This window comes from Stegostoma tigrinum, chromosome 24 (genome assembly GCF_030684315.1).
Source record: "Stegostoma tigrinum isolate sSteTig4 chromosome 24, sSteTig4.hap1, whole genome shotgun sequence".
Classification (NCBI taxonomy): domain Eukaryota; kingdom Metazoa; phylum Chordata; class Chondrichthyes; order Orectolobiformes; family Stegostomatidae; genus Stegostoma; species Stegostoma tigrinum.
In genome coordinates, this window is record NC_081377.1 from 44072148 (window position 1) to 44092249 (window position 20102).

The 20102-nt window shown below is 44.1% G+C and overlaps 1 protein-coding gene across 6 annotated transcripts in view; it reads right to left on the minus strand.

Annotated features, from left to right (window-relative positions):
• ahdc1 (AT hook, DNA binding motif, containing 1) overlaps positions 1–20102 on the minus strand; it is a 207702-nt gene that overhangs the window by 146139 nt on the left and 41461 nt on the right. The window contains exon 1 of one of the 6 annotated variants that reach the window (XM_059654405.1): positions 17357–17381. The exons of the other annotated variants lie outside the window; for them this stretch is intronic. The gene's annotated coding sequence lies outside the window, so the exon portion shown is untranslated. Of the gene's footprint in view, positions 1–17356; positions 17382–20102 lie in introns of those variants that run through there. 6 annotated transcript variants of the gene reach the window in all.

Consider the following 20102-nt stretch of genomic DNA (forward strand, 5'->3'; position numbering starts at 1 on the left):
TATACCACATTGGCAGATGTGCAGGTGAACCTCTGCTTAATGTGGAATATCATCTTGGGGCCTGGGATAGGGGTGAGGGAGGAGGTGTGGGGGCAAGTGTAGCATTTCCTGCGGTTGCAGGGGAAGGTGCCGGGTGTGGTGGGGTTGGAGGGCAGTGTGGAGCGAACAAGGGAGTCACGGAGAGAGTGGTCTCTCCGGAAAGCAGACAGGGGTGGGGATGGAAAAATGTCTTGGGTGGTGGGGTCGGATTGTAAATGGCGGAAGTGTCCGAGGATGATGTGTTGTATCCGGAGGTTGGTAGGGTGGTGTGTGAGAACGAGGGGGATCCTCTTAGGGCGGTTGTGGCGGGGGCGGGGTGTGAGGGATGTGTTGCGGAAAATACGGGAGACGCGGTCAAGGGCGTTCTCGATCACTGTGGGGGGAAAGTTGCGGTCCTTGAAGAACTTGGACATCTGGGATGTGCGGGAGTGGAATGTCTTATCGTGGGAGCAGATGCGGTGGAGGCGCTCGAACAGTTCATCCACTTCACCAACACCTTCCACCCCAACCTTCAGTTCACCTGGGCCATCTCCAGCACATCCCTCACCTTCCTGGACCTCTCAGTCTCCATCTCAGGCAACCAGCTTGTAACTGATGTCCATTTCAAGCCCACCGACTCCCACAGCTACCTAGAATACACCTCCTCCCACCCACCCTCCTGCAAAAATTCCATTCCCTATTCTCAATTCCTCCGCCTCCGCCGCATCTGCTCCCACGATAAGACATTCCACTCCCGCACATCCCAGATGTCCAAGTTCTTCAAGGACCGCAGCTTTCCCCCCACAGTGATCGAGAATGCCCTTGACCGCGCCTCCCGTATTTCCCGCAACACATCCCTCACACCCCGCCCCCGCCACAACCGCCCTGAGAGGATCCCCCTCATTCTCACACACCACCCTACCAACCTCCGGATACAACGCATCATCCTCCGACACTTCCGCCATCTACAATCCGACCCCACCACCCAAGACATTTTTCCATCCCCACCCCTGTCTGCTTTCCGGAGAGACCACTCTCTCCGTGACTCCCTTGTTCGCTCCACACTGCCCTCCAACCCCACCACACCCGGCACCTTCCCCTGCAACCGCAGGAAATGCTACACTTGCCCCCACACCTCCTCCCTCACCCCTATCCCAGGCCCCAAGATGACATTCCACATTAAGCAGAGGTTCACCTGCACATCTGCCAATGTGGTATACTGCATCCACTGTACCCGGTGTGGCTTCCTCTACTTTGGGGAAACCAAGCAGAGGCTTGGAGACCGCTTTGCAGAACACCTCTGTTCAGTTCGCAACAAACAACTGCACCTCCCAGTCGCAAACCATTTCCACTCCCCCTCCCATTCTCTAGATGACATGTCCATCATGGGCCTCCTGCAGTGCCACAATGATGCCATCCGAAGGTTGCAGGAACAGCAACTCATATTCCGCCTGGGAACCCTGCAGCCTAATGGTATCAATGTGGACTTCACCAGCTTCAAAATCTCCCCTTCCCCTACTGCATCCCTAAACCAGCCCAGTTCGTCCCCTCCCCCCACTGCACCACACAACCAGCCCAGCTCTTCCCCCCCACCCACTGCATCCCAAAACCAGTCCAACCTGTCTCTGCCTCCCTAACCGGTTCTTCCTCTCACCCACCCCTTCCTCCCACCCCAAGCCGCACCCCCATCTACCTACTAACCTCATCCCACCTCCTTGACCTGTCCGTCTTCCCTGGACTGACCTATCCCCTCCCTACCTCCCCACCTACACTCTCTCCACCTATCTTCTTTACTCTCCATCTTCGGTCCGCCTCCCCCTCTCTCCCTATTTATTCCAGTTCCCTCTCCCCATCCCCCTCTCTGATGAAGGGTCTCGGCCCGAAGCGTCAGCTTTTGTGCTCCTGAGATGCTGCTTGGCCTGCTGTGTTCATCCAGCCTCACATTTTATTACCTCTTTGTTGTATTGTCTCATCTCTGTTTGATACCCAGTCTACAGCAGTGGTGTCATCAGCGAACTTGTAGGTGGAGTTTGGATGAAATTTGGCCACCTGGTCACGTGTGCACGGGCAGTACAGTAGGGGGCTGACTTTGCCATCCTTGCTGCTGTTGAGGATTATTGTGGGAAGAGGTGCTGGTGACTATCTTTAGTGTTTGCAGTTAGTGGGTCAGGAGTTTCTGACCTTACAAAGAAAAGGTCATTGATGAAGCAGGTGAAGATGGTTGGGGGCAGGGCACTACCCTGAACAAGGGTCCTCGTGGCATGGTGGTAATGCCCCTATCTCTGACACAGTAGGCACTGGTTCAAGTTCATTTGCTCCAAAGGTACGTAATAACTTCTTGGAACAGGTTAATTATAAAGTTACCCCAAGGAACTCTTGCAGAGATATCCTAAGGCTGAGATGATTGTCCTCCAATAACCAAAAGCATTTTCTTTTGTGCTAGGCATGACTCCATCAGGAGTGTTTTCCTCCCGGACAGACACTAACTTCAGATGTGCAAGGCATACCTGATGCCATGCAATTAACTGCTGCCTTGACAGAAAGGGAAGGTATTCACATCTCAGTTAAACTCAGTTCTTTTGTTAATATCTAAAGCAAGGCTGAAATAATATCATGAGGCAAGTGGCTCTGGCAGAACCCAAACAAAGCATGAGTGAGCCGGTTATTTGTTTGCAAATACTGCTTGAAAGCACTGTCAATAACCCCTTCCATCATTTTACTGATGCTCTAATCTAAGAAAGACTGATGGTCTGGTCGTTTGTTAGGGCCTGTCCTGCTTTTTGTGCACAGAACACAGCTGGGCAACTTTTCACACTGTCAGGTAGGAGCCAGTGTCGTACTTGTACGGAACATCTTCAATAGCAGCACGGCTAGTTCTAGAGCACAAGTCTTTAGCACCATTGCTGGAATATTATTTGGACACACAGCCCTTGCAGTTTTAGAAATACTAACAGAATAGGGCATATTGAGCTGTTATTTGAGACAACAAGAGTACAGAAGTCAACTCTGGTTCAGTAGAGTGCACATGACAGTACGCCAGGAGCAACACCAGGCATAACTGAAAATAAGGTGTCAACCTGGCAAAGCTACAAAGCAGGACTACTTGCATTCCAAACAGCATTAACAGCAAGCGATACAAAGATCTAAGCAGTTAACGAACCAATGGATCAGATCCAAGCTCTGTAGTCCTTCCACGTTCAAATGTGAAAGTTGATTGACAACTAAATAGCTCACTGGAACAGGAGGTGGCTCCACAAATATTCCTACCTTCAATAACCGAAGAGCCTGGTACATCTGGCTGAAGATTGTTACAAATGCTTCAGCTTTACCTTTTCCATTTAAGTGCCATGTGGACGATCCATCTTGCCTCCTCCAAAGGTACCCAGAATCACAGATACTGGTCTTCTTCAGCCAACTCGGTTCACTCCACATAATATCAAGAAGTGGTTGGAGGCACGGGACACTGCAAAGGCTATGGGCCCTGGCAATGGTACCGAAGACTTGTGCTCCAGAACTTGTCACATCCCTAGCTAAGCTGTTCCAGTACAACTATGTGACTAGCATCTATCCAAAAATTGCCCTGATACGTCCAGTACACAAAAAGCAGGACAAATCCAACTAGCTAATTGCCATCATATTTGTCTACTCTCAATCACCTGCAAAGAGATGGAAGATGTCATTAACACTGCTATCAAGCAACACCTGCTCAGCAACGCCCAATTTGAGTTCTACCAGCCCACTCAGCTCTTGGTCCAAACATGGACAGAAGAACTGAATTCCTGAGGTGAGAGTGACAGCCCTTGACATCAAGACTGCACTCAACCGAGTGTGGCATCAGGAGTCCTAGCAAAACTGGAGTTAACGGGACTCTCCACTGGTTGGAGTCATGCCTGGCACAAAGGAAGATGGTGATGGTTGTTGGAGGTCAGTCACTTCTGTTCCAAGGTATCCCTACAGGAGTTCCTCAGTGTCGTGTCCCAGGCTTAACAATCTTCAGCTGCTTCATCAATGACCTTCCCTCCATCATACGGTCAGAAGTGGGGATGTTTGCCCATGATTGCACAATGTTCAGCACCATTTGCTACTCCTCAGATCCTGAAGCAGTCCACATCTAAATGCAGCAAAAGCAATATCCAGTCTTAGAGTGAAAAGGGGCAAGTAACGTTGGTGTCAATAAATGCCAGTGATGGCATTTCCAAGAGAGAATCTAACCATCATCATTTGACATGCAATGGTGTTGCCATCACTGAATTCCCCATTCTCAACATCCTGAGCTTACCACTGCCCAGCAACTGAGCTGGACGAGCCATGTAATAGCAGTGGCTACAAAAGCAGGTCAGGGCCAGGAATACTGCTGTGAGTAACTCACATCGTGGTTTTTCAAAATACGGTCAACATCTACCAGGCACAACTCAGGAGTGTGATTGAATACTCCCCACATGCAACTCCAACAACACTCAAGAAGCTCGGCCCAATCCAAGACAAAGCAACTGCTTGACTGGCACCAAATCCACAAGCACCCACTCTCTCCACCTCCAATGCTTAGCAGCTGCATTGTGTACTATCTACAAGCTGCACTTCAGAAATTCAGCAAAGATCGTCAGACTGCATCTTCAAAAATCATGACCCTCTTCTGTCTAGAAGTACATATGCGGCGCACACATGGAGACTCATCCATTGAAAGATTCCCTCCAAGCCACTCACCATCCTGACTTGGAAATACATCACCGTCCCTTCACTGTCACTGGGTGAACAGACAATAAACAATAGACAATAGGTGCAGGAGTAGGCCATTTGGCCCTTCGAACCAGCACCACCATTCATTATGATCATGGCTGATCACCCACAATCAGTATCCTGTTCCTGCTTATCCCCATAACCCTGGATTCCACTATCTTTAAGAGCTCTATCCATCTCTTTCTTGAAATTATCCAGAGACTTGGCCTCCACTGCCTTCTGGGGCAGAGCATTCCAAATATCCACCACTCTCTGGGTGAAGAAGTTTCTCCTCAACCCTGTTCTAAATGGCCTACCTCTTATTTTTAAACTGTGTCCTCTGGTTCTGGACTCCCCCATCAGCGGAAACATGCTACCTGCCTCCAGAGTGTCCAATACTTTAATTATCTTATCCGTCTCAATCAGATCCCCTCTCATCCTCCTAAGCTCAAGTGAACACAAGCCCAGTCGCTCCAATCTTTCAATATATGATAGTCCTGCCATTCTGGGAATTGACCTCGTGAACCTACGCTGCACTCCCTCAATAGCAAGAATGTCCTTCCTCAAATTTGGAGACCAAAACTGCACACAATACTCCAGCTGCGGTCTCACTAGGGCCCTGTACAGCTGCAGAAGGACCTCTTTGCTCCTATACTCAATTCCTCAAAATCCTGGAATTCTCTCCCTAAGGGCATTGTGGTCTATCTACTGTATATGGACTGCAGCTGTTCAAGAAGGCAGCTCAAAGACAACTAGGGACAGACAATAAATGCTGGCCCAAACACTGACACCCACATATCATGGATGAATACATTTCTTAAAAAGTTGTGGTCTGACCAGCAATTCACACAGTTCCTTGTTTTTGTATTCTATGCCATGGGTAAAGGCAAGTTTCCTTGTGTCTTGTTAGCCACTTTATCTACTTTTTCAGCTGCCTTCTGGAATCTGTGAATATGCCCATCAAGGTTGCTCTGTACTACTATTCATAATGAATTGCTGTTCTTATCAGCCCTCCCCAAGTGCATTACTTCACACATTTCCAGGCTGCATTCCATTTGCCACTACGCTGCACAGCTGGCCAGTCCACAGACATCCTCCTGCAGTATACAGCTATACACCTCACTATCTTCCGCTCCATCAGATTTTGTGTCATCCACAAACATTTTGATCAAACTTGTTCCATTTCAGTATGGTCGTTAAAATACATCACAACAGCAAAGGCCCCAGCTCAGCTCTTACAGAACCCACTGGAAACTGACTTCCATTCACAGAAATAAGAGATAACCACAGTGTGGAGCTTAATGAACACAGTAGGCCAGGTAGAATCAGAGGAGCAGGAAAGCTGATGTTTTGCGTCTAGAGAGTCCAGAGCCAAAACGTCAGCTTTCCTGCACCTCTGATGCTGCCTGGCCCGCTGTGTGCATCCAACTCTACATCTTCAGCATCTGCAGTTCCTACTATCTCCAGTCACAGAAACATCCCTCTGCCATCACCCCCTGCTTCCTACCTCTCCGTCAATTTTGGATCCAAGCATTTGAACAATTTTGGCCTACACAAACAAACCAATTCACCACCCCAAATTTGCTACCTTTTCTTCAAAGATTGCAAGCTTTTTTTCAGCTGAATTTTGTGGATTCTCAAACTTGCACCATCAATGCAAACAGAAATTTGGTTAATCATTTAGAAACATCAAATCCATAGCCAAAGACAGAAGCTCCTCAAGCTTCTCACAGAAACAAGATTAAAGAGAATTTCTGCAGATGTTCTCACTGAAGGAATGGAGACAATGATGTGAAACTTCACTCTGCTCAGTTCGCACTCCATTGACCAGGCAAGACTTATCAGGTACATCCTTTGTTGGAAAAAATTGCCAATTCTTTCTAAAGTGGCTCATGCCGACCCAGCTCGGGGAACATGTAGTGAGCTGCCGACAAAACCTCATCACTCCACCCTGAAAAGGCTTGGGGATATTTTTACTCTGGTACGCCCTGAAAATCTGCTTTGATAAGATGCCTGACAGCTCTGATAGCTAGACATATGAATATCGTTCTTGTCATGGTGTCAGATTCTCATGTGCAGGCATGACTATCGGAGGATTTGACAATCACAATTCCTAATTCCAAATAAAATGATGAGTTTATTAATACCTTAAATTTCTTCTTCAGATTTTACCCAGCATCATAGTTCTGTAGCTACAATTTTTTTTGCAACCCACTTCAGGCAAGTGCAGTGAAATCTGCCTAAAGTGAGTTCAGTCACACAAATTACTTCATTAATTGCGAATATAAGTGGATGCAACACTGTGAACAACACTGTCATAATGAAGTTGACTCTTCGATTTTAGGGGAAACATGAGCTTTTTTTTTAAAGTGTTGAGCCCTTAAGGATCTTTCAAATGCAACTCAAATATCAGCATAAGCAGTAGCTCCAGTAATAAAGGCTTCAACACAGGCTGTTACAGCCAAACAGAGATTAACTTAGCACTGAAAATTCTCCAGCTCTCTCATCATTTACACAGATGTTAAAATGTTTTTTTTTGTCTAGGGCTGTGTGTGTGGAAGGACGAGGTGACATTAGGGTCTTTGGCCAAACTGAAATTTAAACAGCCTCAGCGTCAGCTGGCACCCAAGTTAAGGAAAGCACTGCTGCATCACTGCAGTGCCATATTTGTGTATTGTTTAGTTTGCATTTAGCAGCAAGGCCAGATTCTCTCCCTTTCACATCTTAGTTTACAGCCCTTTCCTTTCTCCACAATTAACAACCCCCTTCATCTTTTGCATTGGCCCTGTCTGCCACCTGGCATCTTGCTCCTCTTCGGCCTCTGTCAAAAGTCACACAACACCAGGTTATAGACCAACAGGTTTATTTGAAATCATAAGCTGTTGGAGCGCTGAGACTCCACCTGGCCAAGGAGAAGCACTGCAAAAGCTTGGGATTTCAAATAAACCTGTTGGACTCTAACCTGGTGCCATGTGACTTCTGACCCTGTCCACCCGAGTCCAACACCGCACCTCCACATCCTGTCTGTCAGAAGTATTAAGGAAAACTATTCTCTAACACTATTCAGTTCTGAAGATGGGTCACTGGGCTCAAAATATTAACAGAGGCTGCCAGACCTGCCGAGTTTCCTCAGCAATTTCTGTGTTTGCATCAAATTTCCAGCATCTGCAGCATTTTGCTTTCGTTAAGAACACACTCACTCATCTCGCAGTAACGAGACTGCAGTATCACTAAGTAAACATTGTAATAGCAAAGGTGGTCCAAAAATGCCTCAATCCTCATATCACACTCCCAGCTGAGTAACACAAATCATACTCTAGACCCATTCAACTCAAATCAAACTCACAAACTGAAGCTGAGTGCCTGGCAATACTTTTCAGATTACACTCCATAAATCGGTCTGTAAATCAGTGTCATGAACATAACTGTGAATTGCATGATCAACTAACCTGCCTTCATCTTTTGTAAAACAAAAAATCAGTCATTTATGCTGAGTCATCCAGACACTGATGTGTTAAAATCTCTGATCGTGAAATGTGTCGTGACAAGGCATATGATACAAACATCTTGTACGAATGTGCAAAATACAACTCCATTTATTGATCATTTATAATTCACGCACACTGGTGTTTGTTCCCGATCTGATTCTCAAAGGGCATCATTTAAAAATATAGACTAATACACCTTAAGCTTCTTTCTGTAGAGGGCATCTTTTCCACCGTCAATAATTTAGTAGAAATTTACATTTTTTTTATATAGCAGATAATAAAATCTAAAACCTTTCTTCACAGGATTTGAAATATTTATAAGCAAATTTGTACAGTACTGTCTGCTCTAATGTAAGCTAGATTTGGTGTTACCTTTTTAAGTCTAAATAGACGATATTTTAAAACTACCAAACATCAAAAAATCAAATCAATTCAACAATAGCTGTCAACACCTTCCAGGCTTTTCCAACAGTTCTTAATAGCTCTTCAGAAAGACAACTTACCTGTCTGAAAACAGATGGATGTTGTTTTAAAAATAAAACAAGCCAGAAACACCCACTAGACTGACCCTAAACAGATAGTTTCCGAGAATGTTTCAGTTTTCTGCCAAATTTGTACTAAAACAACTTACTGTCACCCACAATAGCATAACAATATAATTCAGGGCAATTTCAATGAGGGAAAGGACAGCTGACTGCAATGCCTCCAATGGGGTAAAACAACAAAAAAAAAACCAAAGGCCTGGATGGGGTCAGAACTGGGGGGCATGCAGCTGTTTGTTAGAGTTCTAGACCCAACAGGCCCAGCAAAGTCACTGAGGGTTTTAATTAGGAGGATGGGGGATTCTTAAACTTAATACAATTGGATGGAGCATGAGTCAATGTATTTTTGTTAGCATTGGAATGACAGGTAAGGGCTCAATACTAGACCAGTACTTAGTTAAGGGGAGGCACTGACCTAGCGGTATTATTGCTTGACAATAATTGAGAGATCCAGTAGTGTTCTAGGAACCAGATGGTAGAACGCCAATTCAAATCTAATCATGACCGTGCAAGTGTTGGTGATTGTTGTAAAAACCCATCTGGTTCACTAATATCCTTCAGGGGAGGCAATCTGCCATCCTTACCTGGTCTGACCTACATGTGACTCTGGGATGGACAATAAGTGTAGGTCGAGCCAGTGATGCCCACATTCTAGGAAGGAATTTTAAGAAGGTATAAGCTGCTAAGTTAGGAGCAGGAATAAGCCATTCAGCTCCCTGAGCCAGTTCCGGCATTCCAGATAATGGTTGATCATCTGCCTCAATGGCATATTTCTTCCTGTGCTGTCCTTTAATGATGTTTGTACCTAAAAATCTAACAATCTCTACCCTGAAGTTACTTAATGTCTGAGTTTCAGGGCTCCTGCGAGGTAGAGATCTCCAAAGAGTCACCTCATTCTTCCTCATCTCAGATATAAATGGCTTGCCTTCTTTTTGGAGACAGTGTGTGCTGGTTCCTGACATTGCAGCCAGGGGAAAACATACTTTCCACCTGTCCTCTCTCTATGCTTTCCGGAACTTTAAGCATTTCAGAGGAGGCTAAGTTTACAGAGGGTGGCAGTTAGGTGAAGCAAATGCTCCACCATTGCTGAAATACAGTCTTACACCAATATCTAAATGGAGAATAGTACATGGCTCCACTGTCAAGCAGGCAAGGATAAAGATTGGAGCAAGACTAAAAAGGTCCATCATCGACAACATGCTACTTCAGGCAAAAATAAATAGTTTAGAGACTGCCCCTCCTTCAGTGATAAGGCTTTTAAACAATCTATTGCCATGAATGCTGTTAATTACATTCACGTTAGCTAATGCATTAATAAGATTAAGGGACATTGTTCTGCAAGTTTCAAGGCATCATTCTGTGCAACTATTAGTACCCTTTAAAGAGACAAGTTAAGGATCAGCAGGCACAACTCCATCAATAAACAGCATGTTTTTTTTAAGAAAGGGTTTTCTTTCACTTCAATTAAAAAACACTGAATGCTCTTTCCTCAGAATTTCATTTAAGACATTATTCCAACTTTCTAGATCTGATGGGATAATTTCAAAAAAAAAAGCTGGTAGCTGATTAAAAGCATCTTTCCAAAGCAGATGAGCACTTTGAATATATGTAAGGACATTTTTCAGTTTATCAAGTTTATCACACCTGTTCTTGCATATATTAAGTATAAGGGGGATTTTTTAAATTGCAAAACAAAAATTAGATAACCGTATGCAATCAAATGATGACAGAATCTATAAAATGAGTTTAATCAAATGCACAAATACACAATTTTTTGATTCAAAGAAAATTATACAGGAAACACTGAAATACATTATTTCATTATTAAGATTTCAACATGATTTCATATCAGGTGTCCTGAGTGCCATTAGCTTGTAGCATAAACTACTGGCCCATCAAGTTAATAAGCATGGCAAAAATGTTCATACTGCATTTTTGTTGAATTTATTAGGTTCAAGGCTAAGTTTGTACTTCAATATATTGTTAACATGAATTATCTTGTCTGTCAACAGGACTGGGTCCTTCAGAATGTTGCCCATGTACCCAGTGCCTCAGTTAAACACGTGGGAGCCCCAGATGAAGGTTCAGGCACAGGGTCTGCTCCTACCCATGCCAATTTCCATGACTAGTTAGCTTGGCACCGGTCCAGCTCTCTGCACTCAAGGACCAGAGGCAATTGCTTCCCATTAAGCAGGGTCCACTTACACCCTTGAAGTACACCAGAGGTTTTCCCTCTCTGGAGGTGATAGAAAGAAAAATAATGAAACGAGCAGTCCTGAGAGAAATTCAATCATTTTCTCTTCTGAACATCTCATTAAGTAAGTTCTGGGAAACAAGGTCCACAAACAATCCTCTTGAAGTGCCATTCAAGTTTTTAAATGATTAATGATTGGTCAAGAGCATCAACTTGCCCTGCGCCTCCTAGTGCACAGGAGGGGTGGCTAGTTTCCCAACTGGGGATGGCACCACCAGTTACCACAAAATAAAGGCTGCTAAAAGTTTGTGTCCTTGACTTTGACTCTCATTCAATGCCCTCTTACTTTCTTGCCACTGGATCCCCTGCAAAGAGCATGCTTCAACCCGCAGATTTTAAGACTCCTGAATGGCCAACAGTTTCTGGGTAACCTGGATGTCAATAACGAAGCCTGTGATTTGCTGAAAGACTCACCCATGCTCTACCTATCAAGCTCTAAATTCAGTAAGTTTGCATTTCAGTGGGAATGGCACATTAGTCACCATCGAAAACATGTGCCTACACACTTTAACAAAACAAATTGGGAAATTCCACCCACTATGCCAAATACAGAAACAATCTCCGCTTTGTAAACATCAAAATTATACTGCAATTCAATGCAATGTCGGGGGAACAAGCAGACGTAGTGTGTTTACATGGATAGTACCGCAGCAAGGAAGGAGCTATATGAGAACACAGTGAACATGGACACGCACACTATCATATAAAACCCAAGGTGATCTCCCAGGCCATGACATGAAGTTATCAAGGAAACTCTCAAACTGGTGTTTTAAATACTCTTAAAGCACAGATTACTTCATCTATTGTGACGATGCATACTTAAAGCTGAACAGTTCAGAGAAATCTTAAGGGTGAAGAATGCATTTAATTTTCCATCATGAAAATCTAAATGAGTTGACACCAAAAATCTACTTTAATTTTAGATTTAAAATTAAATTAAAGCCTAATCTCCTGGGCATTCCCGGTTTTAATTGCTGCACCACAAACAGCTGTGCCATTTGCTGCCAGGGCCTTAAGCCCAGAATCCCACCCTATATTTTCCTTCCTTTATGACGCAGCTTACAAGTGTCCTTTTCACCAAACCTTTGGTCACCTGCCCGAATATCTCCTTATCTGGCTTGGCATCAAATTCTGTTTGACGATAGTCCTTGGTGGAGTACCTTGGGTGGTTTTATCACATTAATGGTGCTATGTAAGTGCAAGGTGCTACTGATGGTGTTAAATTCCCTTCGAGTCAAAATTAGGCATGAGATTAAAAATGCAGTGCAAGAGAACTTTCAATTAACTACACTCCAAATATCCAAACTTTCTACATCTCACACAAAATTTACAAATCCCTGCTCATCTAAATCTTTCTTTACAAAACAGTTAGATATTTCAAGAAAAATTTAATTCAAAAGTATGTCACCAATGAAGTTCTTCCCTTCATTCCAGTGCGTTGGGTAATGTTTTGTTAAACTACCAAGATTCGGTTTCAGGAACTTTGAATCAATTTCCATCAACCATTAAGACTCCCATACGAGTGTGGATATTTAAAGATCATACTTTATAAAAAGTAGGAGAGTAATAAATATGCAAACAGTCTTTAGTTTATACTTTCTGAGATATTAATTTTAATATTTCATTTAAAAATAGTAGTTTGCATAACCACCATCATATTAATTTGGAGATAGCAAGAACGGCAGATGCTGGAGTCAGAGCCAATACAGCATGGACCTGGGGGAACACAACAGGCCAGGCAGCAGAGGAGGAGCAGAAAAGTCAACATTTCAGGTTTACACCCTGATGAAGTCCCGATGAAGGGTGTAAACCCAAAATGTCAACTTTCTTGCTCCTCTGATGCCGTCTGACCTATGTTCCTCCAGCTCCACACTGTGCTGATTGTCATGTTAATTTGAGTAAGTTCACACTAGTGCCAACATAAACTCATCCAGTTCAATACATTGAGGAACATCTCCATTTGTTCAATTGTTATCCGCAACTGGAGCCACCTTTGAGAGACAATAGACTCTGTTGAACTACTTAATCACTGAACCTCTGACAGCTACAACACTGGCATCTACTCAACGATGTGGAAAATTGCCCAACTAAGTCCTGTACGCAAAACTACCCTCCCCTTAGTCTGCTCCATCCACAAGAGCTCATTAACAGGACCATCAAATACCAGTTTCTCAGCAATAACTTTTCATTGACATTCAGTTTGGGTTCTGCTAGATGTCCTTATTGAAGAGCTTGGTCCAAATCCAGAAGAGCTGAACTGCACAGGTGAGATGTGAGCCACTGTGCTTGACATCAAGGAGTCATTGATGGGAGTGTGGCATTGTGAGGCCATCAGAAAAATGGAAACAATGGAAATCACAGGGAAAACCCTCCCACTGGTTTTAGGCACCCCTAGCACAAAAGAAGATAGAACATTACAGCACAGTACAAGCCCTTCGGCCCTCAATGTTGTGCCGACCTGTCATACCGATCTGACGCCCATCTAACCTAAACTATTCCATGTACGTCCATATGCTTATCCAATGACAACTTAAATGTACCTAAAGTTGGCGAATCTACTACCGTTTCAGGCAAAGCGGTCCATTCCCTTACTACTCTGAGTAAAGAAACTACCTCTGACATCTGTCCTATATCTTTCACCCCTCAATTTAAAGCTATGCCCCCTCGTGCTCGCCGTCACCATCCTAGGAAAAAGGCTCTCCCTATCCACCCTATCTAACCCTCTGATTATTTTATATGTCTCAATTAAGTCACCTCTCAACCTTCTTCTCTCTAATGAAAACAGCCTCAAGTCCCTCAGCCTTTCCTCGTAAGACCTTCCCTCCATACCAGGCAACATCCCAGTAAATCTCCTCTGCACCCTTTCCAAAGCTTCCACATCCTTCTTATAATGCGGTGACCAGAACTGTACGCAATACTCCAAGTGCGGCCACACCAGAGTTTTGTACAGCTGCAGCATACCCTCTTGGTTCCGGAACTCAATCTCTCTATTAATAAAAGCTAAAACACTGTATACCTTCTTAACAGCCCTGTCAACCTGGGTGGCAAATTTCAAGGATCTGTGTACATGGACACCGAGATCTCTCTGCTCATCTACACTACTAAGAATCTTACCATTAGCCCTGTACTTTGCCTTCTGGTTACTCCTACCAAAGTGCATCACCTCACACTTGTCTGCATTAAACTCCATTTGCTACCTCTCAGCCCAGCTCTGCAGCTTATCTCTGTCTGTCTGCACCCTACAGCATCCTTCGTCACTATCCACAACTCCACCGACCTTAGTGTCGTCTACAAATTTACTAACCCATCCTTCTATGCCCTCATCCACGTCATTTGCAAAAATGACAAACAGCAGTGGTCCCAAAGCAGATCCTTGCAGTACATTACTAGTAACTGAACTCTACGATGAAAATTTCCCATCAACCACCACCTTCTGTCTTCTTACAGCTAGCCAATTTCTGATCCAAATCGCTAAATCACTCTCAATTCCATGCCTCTGTATTTTCTGCAATAGCCTACCGTGGGGAACCTTATCAAACGCTTTACTGAAATTCATATACACCACATCAACCAGTTTACTCTCATCTACCTGTTTGTTCACCTTCTCAAAGAACTCAATAAGGTTTGTGAGGCACGACCTTCCCTTCACAAAACCATGCTGACTATCCCTAATCAATTTATTCTTTTCTAGATGATTATAAATCCTATCCCTTATAACCTTTTCCAACACTTTACCAACAACTGAGGTAAGGTTCACTGGTCTATAATTCCCAGGGTTGTCTCTACTCCCCTTCTTGAGCTGGGGAACCACATTTGCTATCCTCCAGTTGTCTGGCACTATTCCTGTAGACAATGACGAGTTAAAGATCAATGCCAAAGGCTCGGCAATCTCCTACCTGGCTTCCCAGAGGATCCTAGGATAAATCCCATCCGGCCCAGGTGACTTAGCTATCTTCACCCTCTGTAGGATTTCTAATACCGCTTCCTTGTGGTCACCCTCTGTAGGATTTCTAATAACTCTTCCTTGTGAGAATTCAAGATAGTTGTGGTTATTGAAAGCTAATCCTCTCAGCTCCAGGTCATTGCTGCAGAAGTTCCTCAGGATAGTGTTCTTGGTCCAACCATCTTCAGCTGCTTCACCCACAATCTTTATTCCATCACAAAAAGAAATGTACATGATGACGAATGCACAATGTTCAGCACCATTTGCATTTCTTTACACACTACAAGAGCTCATAACAAGCTCATACACAATAAGACCCTGGCAATATCCAAGCATGGGCTAACACGTGGTAACTATCATTGGTACCACAGAAGTATCAGGCAATGGCTATCTCAAACAAGGGCTAAACTAACCATTGCTCATTGAGTATCAATGACATTACCATTATTGAATTCCTGTCAATATCATCGAAGTTACCACTGACCAGCTACCCAACTGAACAGGCATAAATACTGTGGCTGCAAGAACAGACCAAAGGCAAGGAATTCTGCGAAGAGCTGATCCCCTGACTTCTCTCAGCATGTCCACTATGTACAAGGCACAAATCAAGAGTGTGATGGAATACTAGATGACAAAGTGTGAAGCTGGATGAACACAGCAGGCCAAGCAGCATCTTAGGAGCACAAAAGCTGACGTTTCAGGCCCAGATCCTTCATCAGAGATCTCGGATGAAGGGTCTGGGCCTGAAACGTCAGCTTTTGTGCTCCTAAGATGCTGTTTGGCTTGCTGTGTTCATCCAGCTTCACACTTTGTTATCTTGGATTCTCCAGCATTTGCAGTTCCCATCATCATCTGTGATGGAACACTCCCCACTTGCCTGCTGGGTGCAGTTACAATAACATTCAAGATGCTCAGCTAGCACCCTATTTTCCAGATTCAACATTCACTCCCTTTAACACTGAAGGACAGTAGCGGGAGTGTAGAACATCTAGAAGATGTAATGCTATCGCTCAGTGAGGCTCCTCTGACAGCTCCTTCCAAACCCACCATCTGTACCACCAAAGAGGACAAGGAGTGCGGGTGCCTGGGAACAGCGCCAGCTGCAAATTTTCATCCAACTCACTCTCCACCTTCACATGGAAATATGTGGCTGTTCCTTCAGTGTCAATGTGTCAACATTCTGGAGTATCTCCCAAATAACCTATACCCCAAGAACTGCAGTGGCTCAAGGCAGCAGCTCACTACTACTTGTCCCAGGACAATTAGCGATGAACAATAAATATTAGTCTGACCAGCAACACACACACCCACACACTCCCATGGATGAATTTTAAAAAAGTCAGTATTACTCCAAATTTTAATCATTTTATCACTGTGGTTGGGAACATAACTGTAAGCTGCTCTAACATCTGTAATAACCTCCTTAAATCTCTTCTCCTTAAAACTCACCTCCTTGATATTTTGATCATTTGCCTAGCATTGTTTTGTGCAGTTTAGTGTTAAACTTTGTATGACAAAACAGCCTGCAATGCATCATAGGAGTGCTACGATATTAGAACAGCTACAAAAATACAAATATTCTTGTAAATCCATCTGGCTGGCTTGTGAAAAATATTGAGGTTCATGATTGGCTGGAATATTAAAATCACACCTAGTAGCTGAACAGCCGTCTAGACAAGACGCTCCTACGGTGAGCGGGCTTAGTGAGATTACAGAGAACGCCAGATGCCAGTGAGATTGAACTCTGAGCCACAGTAACCATCTTCGAGAGAGAGCGGGATAGTTACAGACAAGGTGGGGAACATACAGGCTCAAACTGACTGTGCTTTCAAGGGCTGTGACAGAACATTACATTACCACATGCTCCATGGAAACTAAAACTGTGAAACAGGGCGTGTCCCCTCCACTTCATCCATGATAATTTATAAACTTCCTGGCATTTAAACAACACCTACTAGCAGAACATAACCAAACTCATTCACTCCCCTTAGCTTAAGAAAGAAACAGCTGGACTTTTTTTGGAATTCTAGATTGTTATGATCAATTTTAAGCTCATGGAATGACTCTTAGTCAGCAGCAAGGAAACAGTGAAATGTCCCCAGTATTCAAAAGGTTATATAACAAACCAGAGGTACTAGGCAAATAGACAGCAGAAAATATCAGACATGAATCCACACGGTATAAAAATCTACAGTATCATGGCTAATTATTTTCCAAGTCAGTTTGTACCATGGTACATCCATAAATAGGGAATTTGATATATCTTTAAAAGCCTGCTCAAGGGATGGCACAATTCTCTGGAACACGCTTCTATGAAACTTCTATGCACCCACTCTTAGCAATTTAAATGTACATTTCAGGCTGTAAAATGCTTACTCAATGATTTTAGCCTCACCTTTGTGCTCGTCACCAGCAGTCCCCAGGCACTACAGATAATTAGTGCAATGCAGTGTACTCTTGCTACCTGTCGTACACCAACTGTCTCCTCTGTTGGTAATCACTGCATTGAAGAATCATCGTTCGCCACTTTTGAGAGCTGCATCTTCATTTCTTTCTGTGAATAACATGCTAATAATACAGCACAGGCAGCGAGCAACAGTAAGATTCTTTTTCTCGACAGTCCAAGGTTTTGAAAACGTTCCCCAAGAAGACAATGCCGTGCAACATCAATCCAGACTACACAGTGAATCCTGTAAAATGAAACTAGCCGTACTGGACCATGCAGCCTCTCAACATGAAACACAGCCAAAATCTAATCATCAGTTACACCGATCACACAGCCGTGCACACAGAAAGAACACAGGGCAGCTGCTCACTGTTCAGCAAAATGGCTGCTGCACTGAGACCAAATAAATACTGAAGCCTATGAAATCAGGCAGCCATTCAGCCCATTGAGTCCAATACAACTTCCCAGGGAGCAATCCAGACCAGTCCTATTCCACACCTCCCCTTCCCACGTAGCCCTGCAGGTCCATTTCCTTTTAAATCTCTAGGCAATTTCCCCAGGAAAGTCAAGATGTACAACAAATTCAACCTGCATATATAGTCACAGGGTCTGATATCCACGGAGGGAATGGAAACTAACTAAGTCCTTTAAAACAGTTTCAGTACCTGCCCAAATAATAGAAATAATGTTCTAAAGTAAATCATAAAGCAGCTCGCACATTTAACAACAATAAACAGCTTGAAGTCAAAACATCTTCTCCCGTTGAGAAGGTCAAGTTAAAACCTTTACCTGGATTATGTTCAATTTCTCATTCACAACGAGATGGTTTATCATTTTCACTGACAATTCAAAACAAAAGAATATTTGGATTGTAGTTTGTACTTTGAGACTCAGCTGCTTCTAAGACACATGGCCTGACATGAATTTCACCAGCTAGACCAATGTGGAAAAAAAAATCAGAGGCACTGCTCTGCTGGAAGCAGTTTGAGATGTGCTGATTATCTATCCGACTGATACAAATCCATCATCTCTCCACCACAGTATCAGTCTTCTGCCTCATTTACACTCTCTGCTCTTCTAAACAGGCCAGGCTGGAAAGACAAGGTGCCAATTCCATGCCCCATCATTTTAGCATCTTCACATACATTCGGGAAGCAGTCTGTGTCCAAACGCAGCAAGCCCTTGGCAATATCCAGATTGACAAGTCACAAGTAACATTTGTGCTATACAAATGCTGTGCAATGGCCATCTTCAGTGAGAGATAATCTAGCCCCCTAACCAGCATTCAATAGCATTACCATCATGGAATCTCAACTATCGACATCCTGCAGATTACCGCTGACCAGAAAGTGAACTTGACCAGCCATATAAATGTTACGGCTACAGGAACAGGCCAGAGGCTAGGAATCCATCATTAAGTAACTCACCTCCTGACTTCCCCGGAGCCTGGTCACCAACTACACTATACAAGCCAGGGTTACTCCCACTTGCCTGGATGGGTGCAGCTCCAGCAAGACAACTCAACCCTCTTGATTTTCACCACATCCACAGACTTCCACTCGCTCCACTTCCACCACACAATAGCAGTATTACCATCTACAGGACACAATGCAGAAATTCACCGTGGCTCCAAAGAGCCCAAAACCACTACCATCAAGAAGGACAAGGTCAGCAGGTGCATTGGAACAATGCCCCGTGAGGTACCATCCAATAACTACGGTAAGAGATGTGCTCATTAGGGACTACAGCCACAATGCGTGTGCGGATCTGAAAGCATGGGGACAATCTTCCAGAAATACTTTTTGTCAGTCTTCACAACAGTAAAGAATGATCCAAGTACAGATATCATTGAGGAGGAATGTGAAACATTAGAAGGAATTAAAAGGAGAAAAGGTACTAGTAGAGTTAGCAGCTTTCAAAGTGGATAAACCCACAGGCCCAGAGAGACATATCCCAGAATGGTGATGGAGGGAAGGAAGGAGTCATTTTCACTTGCTCTCTGGCCATACGCAAAATACCAGAAACCTGCTAAACCTGTTCCACCAATTTAAAAAAAAGGAAGCAAAGCACAGCCAAGCAATTACAGGTCATTCAGTCTAAGCTTATTATTTGAAAGAATTCTGAGGCACTTAATATGTCTACACATGGAGAAAAACTGATTAATCATATCTCTTTTTAAAATTAGATTCATAAAGTTTTCACAGCATGGAAAATGGCCCTTCTGCCCATTGTGCCTGGACTGATCATCAGACATCTATCCATTCTCATCCCGTTTCCTGAACATGGCCCATAGCTTTGTATGCTGTGCCATTTCAAACGCTCATCCAGTAGTTCTTCAGGGTCTTGAGGGCTCCTGCCTCTACCACCATCTTAGGCAGAGATCTCCAGATACCACATGCTGGGTGGAAAAGGTCTTCAATCCCCTTGAAATCTCCTGGTCCGTTCCTTCAAGCTGTGCCCTCTGGTTCTTTACACAACCTCCCTATTTTACTCTATAGCCTTCGTAACTTTGTACACTTCGATCAGGTGACAACCCTACGAGCCACCACCACATCCTCTCCTCGGAGGAAAACAACCTCAGTCTCCCGCATTTCCCGCAACACATCCCTCACACCCCGCCCCCGCAATAACCGCCCTGTGTCCTCACATGCCACCCCACCAACCTCCGGATACAACGCATCATCCTCCGTCACTT